This window comes from Triturus cristatus, chromosome 1_1 (genome assembly GCF_964204655.1).
Source record: "Triturus cristatus chromosome 1_1, aTriCri1.1, whole genome shotgun sequence".
In the NCBI taxonomy this organism is placed as follows: domain Eukaryota; kingdom Metazoa; phylum Chordata; class Amphibia; order Caudata; family Salamandridae; genus Triturus; species Triturus cristatus.
The window spans coordinates 557,231,275-557,236,348 of record NC_140579.1 but is presented as its reverse complement, the minus strand read 5'-3'; positions in this window follow the sequence as shown (position 1 = coordinate 557,236,348).

Here is a 5,074-nt window from a genome sequence, read left to right as displayed (position 1 = left end):
GATCCCTGCAACCCCGGAGTCCTGCAACCCCAAAGTCCTGCAGCCCCGGAGCCCTGCAGCCCCGGAGCCCTGCCGCCCCGCGGTCCTGGTACCCCAGAGACCCGGAGCCCTGCAGCCCCGGAGCCCTGCAGCCCCCGAGCCCTGCAGCCCAGGAGCCCTGCAGCTCCAGAGGCCCGCAGACCCAGAGCCCTGCAGCTCCCGAGCCCTGCAACCCCCTAAGCCCTGCAGTCCCCGTGCCTTGCAGCCCCCGTGCCCTAAAAGGACAGGTGGTTGCCCTCCTGCGAAGGCCCGGGCGGGCAGCTGAGAGCCCTTTCGGTCCCGGCCATCTGGTCGCACCTTTCCCTCGGCCATCTGGTCGCACGCAATGCTTTCCAATGGGGCGACCAGATGGCTGGCCGTCCCTGGAAGTTCCGATGGGGGCTCATTCGCCTCCCCGATCCCAGCCAGGGCTCCAGGAGGTTGGGTGCGTCTGGGCCTAGGGTCCCCTCCGTCACTCGGTGCGTACGGTTTACCAGAAAGGGGGTAGCCTTCCTCCGGATTACTAGGGGCAGGGTATGCCGGGACGCCCCTCCTGGGGATGGCCGTTCTCAGGCGAGGATCAGATGGGCTAAGCCCGGACGACACTTCCCCAGGGCGTCCGGTGCTCCCTCCTCCAGCCTGTGGCGAGGCAAAGTGCCCGGGACGGGATCTATGGGTCCCCCGGGCGACCGGGCCCCGGGAGCTCCTGCGGACCTCCCATGCCTGAGGCCCAGCTTGGGGTCTCTGAGCCCCCCCGAGCCCTGCAGTCCCTGAGCCCTGCAGCCCCGGAGCCCTGCAGCCCCAGATCCCTAGAGCCCTGCAGTCCTGGAGCCCTGCAGCCCCTAGCCCTGCAGACCCAGAGTCCTGCAGCCCCTGAGCCCTGCAGCTCCTGAGCCCTGCAGTCCCCGTGCCCTGCAGCCCCGTGCCCTGCAATTGCAGGCGGGAGCCCTCCCGCGAAGGCTCGGGCAGGCAGCTGGGAGTCCTTTCGGTCCGGGCCATCTGGTCGCACCTTTCCCTCGGCCATCTGGTCGCACGCAATGCTTTCCAATGGGGCAACCAGATGGCCGGGCTGCCCTGGAAGTCCCGATGGGGGCTCATTCGCCTCCCCGATCCCAGCCAGGGCTCCAGGAGGTCGGGTGCGTCCGGGCCTAGGGTCCCCTTTGTCACTCAGTGCGCACGGTTTACCAGAAAGGGGGTTAGTCTTCCTCTGGATTACTAGGGGCAGGGTATGCCGGGACGCCCCTTCTGGGGATGGCGGTTCTCAGGCAGGGACCAGATAGGCTAAGCCCGGACGACACTTCCCCGGTTCGTCCGGTGCTCCCTCCTCCAGCCTGCGGTGAGGCAAAGTGCCCGGGACGGGATCCAAGGGTCCCCCGGGCGTCCGGGCCCCGGGAACGCTTATGCGGGCCTCCCATGCCTGAGGCCCAGCGTGGGGTCTCCGAGCCCCCCGGGCCCTGCAGCCCCGGATCCCTGCAGCACCGGAGCCCTTCAGCCCTGCAGCCACGGAGCCCTGCAGTCCCAGAGCCCTGCAGACCCGGAGCCTTGCAGCCCCCGAGCCCTGCATCTCCCGAGCCCTGCAGTCCCCGTGTTCAACAGCCCCCGAGCCCCGCAAGGGCAGGAGGGAGCCCTCCCGCGAAGGCTCGGGCGGGCAGCTGGGAGTCCTTTCGGTCCGGGCCATCTTGTCGCATCTTTCCCTCGGCCATCTGGTCGCATGCGATGCTTTCCAATGGGGTGACCAGATGGCCGGGCTGCCCTGGAAGTACCGATGGGGGCTCATTCGCCTCCCCGATCCCAGCCAGGGCTCCAGGAGGTTGGGTGCGTCCGGGCCTAGGGTCCCCTCCGTCACTCGGTGCGCACGGTTTACCAGAAAGGGGGGTAGCCTTCCTCCGGATTACTAGGGGCAGGGTATGCCGGGACACCCCTCCTGGGGATGGCGGTTCTTAGGCGAGGACCAGATGGGCTAAGCACGGACAACACTTCCCCGGGGTGTCCGGTGCTCCCTCCTTCAGCCCGCGGCGAGGCAAAGTGCCCGGGACGGGATTTATGGGTCCCCCGGGCGTCCGGGCCACGGGAGCTCCTGCGGGCCTCCCATGCCTGAGGCCCAGCTTGGGGTCTCCGAGCCCCCCGTGCCCTGCAGCCCTGGAGCCCTGCAGCCCCGGAGCCCTGCAGCCCCAGAGCCCTGGAGCCCTGCAGCCCTGGAGCCCTGCAGCCCCGGAGCCCTGCAGCCCCTAGCCCTGCAGACCCGGAGCCTTGCCGCCCCCAAGCTCTGCAGCTCCCGAGCCCTGCAGTCCCCGTGCCCTGCTGCCCCTGAGCCCTGCAAGGGCAGGCGGGAGCCCTGCAGCCCCCGAGCCCTGCAGCTCTCGAGCCCTGCAGCCACCCAAGCCCTGCAGTTCCCCTGCCCTGCAGCCCCCGAGCCCTGCAAGGGCAGGCGGGAGCCCTCCCGTGAAGGCTCGGGCAGGCAGCTGGGAGTCCTTTCGGTCCCGGCCATCTGGTTGCACCTTTCCCTCGGCCATCTGGTCGCACGCAATGCTTTCCAATGAGGCGACCAGATGGCCGGGCTGCCCTGGAAGTCCCGATGGGGGCTCATTCGCCTCCCCGATCCCAGCCAGGGCTCCAGGAGGTTGGGTGCGTCCGGGCCTAGGGTCCCCTCCGTCACTCGGTGCGCACGGTTTACCAGAAAATGGGGAAGCCTTCCTCCGGATTGGGGCAGGGTATGCCGGGACGCCCCTCCTATGGATGGCGGTTCTCAGGTGGGGACCAGATGGGCTAAGCCCGGACGACACCTCCCCGGGGCGTCCGGTGCTCCCTCCTCAAGCCCGCGGTGAGGCAAAGTGCCTGGGATGGGATCCATGGGACCCCCGGGCATCTGGGCCCCAGGAGCTCCTGAGGGCCTCCCATGCCTGAGGCCCAGCATGGGGTCTCCGAGCCCCCCAAGCCCTTCTGCCCCGGAGCCCTGCAGCCCCAGAGCCCTGCAGCCTCGGAGCCCTGCAGCCCCGGAGCCCTGGATCCCTGCAACCCCGGAGTCCTGCAACCCCGGAGTCCTGCAACCCCAAAGTCCTGCAGCCCCGGAGCCCTGCAGCCCCGGAGCCCTGCCGCCCCGCGGCCCTGGTACCCCAGACACCCGGAGCCCTGCAGCCCCAGAGCCCTGCAGCCCCAGAGCCCTGCAGCCCCAGAGCCCTGCAGCTCTGGAGCCCTGCAGCCCCGGAGCCCTGCAGCCCCCGAGCCCTGCAGCTCCCAAGCCCTGCAGCCCCCCCGAGCCCTGCAGTCCCCGTGCCCTGCAGCCCCCGTGCCCTGCAAGGGCAGGCAGGAGCCCTCCCGCGAAGGCTCGGGCGGGCAGCTGGGAGTCCTTTCGGTCCCGGCCATCTGGTCGCACCTTTCCCTCGTCCATCTGGTCGCACGCAATGCTTTCCAATGGGGCGACCAGATGGCCGGGCTGCCCTGGAAGTCCCGATGGGGGCTCATTCGCCTCCCCGAAACCAGTCATGGCTCCAGGAGGTCGGGTGCTTCCAGACCTAGGGTCCCCTCCGTCACTCTGTGCGCACAGTTAACCAGAAAGGGGGGTAGCCTTCCTCCGGATTACTAGGGGCAGGGTATGCCGGGACGCCCCTCCTAGGGATGGCGGTTCTCAGGCGGGGACCAGATGGGCTATGCCCAGGCAACATCCTCCCAGGCGTCCAGGGCTCCCTCCTGCGGCCCACGGTGGTTCAAAGTGCCCCTGACAGGCTCCACTGGTCCCAGGCAGCCCTCCCCCAGGCGCCTGGGCCTGAGAGCTCCGGTGGTCCTCCCCGTGCCTGAGGACCAGCCGGGGTCCCCGAACCCCCCGGGAAGCAGAGCCCCCCAAGCCCAGTGTGGGTGGGCAGGCGGGTGCCCTACCACTATGGCTCAGCTCGGGCGGGTAGACGGGAGTCATTTCAGGTGCCGGCCATCTGGTTGCGCGCAATGCTTTCCACTGAGGCGACCAGATGGCCGGGTCGACCTGGAAGTCCCAATGCCAAAGGCCCGGGACGTGGTTCCGTTGTGGCCGGGGAGCCTTCCCTTGCTTGGCTGGGTACAGGAGCTCGGGCCAGGCCCCTGAGGGCCCCGGGGATGGCAGCCTCCCCACCCCGGGCTCCGTCCTGGGTCCTGCCGCGTGGCATGGTGCTCTGGACGGGGTCCGGTGGGCCAGGGAGACTTCTCCTGCGCCTCTGGGCCTGGGAGCGCCGGTTGGGTCCAGGGGTCCAGTCGGGCCCCGGGTTGGGGTCTCCAGCCCTGGGCACCGTCCCCCGGCCTGCGGCACTGCTGGGTTCCGTTGTGGCCGGGGAGCCTCCCCTTGCTTGGCTGGGTTCAGGAGCTCCGGCCGGGCCCTGAGGGCCTGGGGAGGGCGGCCTCCCCACCCTGGGCTCCGTCCTGGGTCCTGCTGCGTGGCAGGGTGCCCTGGACAGGGTCCGGCGGGCCCGGGGTGGCTTCCCCTGTGCCTCCGGGCCTGGGAGCCCCGGCTGGGTCCAGGGGCCCCGCCGCTCTCAGCCATCTGGTCGCGCGCAATGCTTTCCAATGGGGTGACCAGATGGTCGGGTTTGCCCGGAAGTCCCGATGAGGGTCCATTTGCCTCCCTGATCCCAGCGAGGGCTCCAGGAGGTCGGGTATATTTGCGCCTTCGGTCCCCCCTGTCACCTCATGTGCACGGATTACAAGAAAGGGGGGTAACTTTCCTCCGGATTACTAGGGAGAGGGTCAGTCAGACCTCCATGAGGTCCGGCGATTCCGAAACAGGGGAAGGCAGAACGCAGGCCCGTGAAGACGGCTGGGCCTGCCGGTGCCCATGCGACTGTACCTCTCCACACCCTTCCAGTGAGCCCTCCCACCCAGGCGGGCAGTGAAACTGCGAATGGCTCATTAAATCAGTTATGGTTCCTTTGATCGCTCCATCTGTTACTTGGATAACTGTGGTAATTCTAGAGCTAATACATGCCGACGAGCACTGACCTCCCGGGATGCGTGCATTTATCAGACCAAGACCAATCCGGGCTCGCCCGGCCGCTTTGGTGACTCTAGAGAACCTCGGGCCGATCGTACGTCC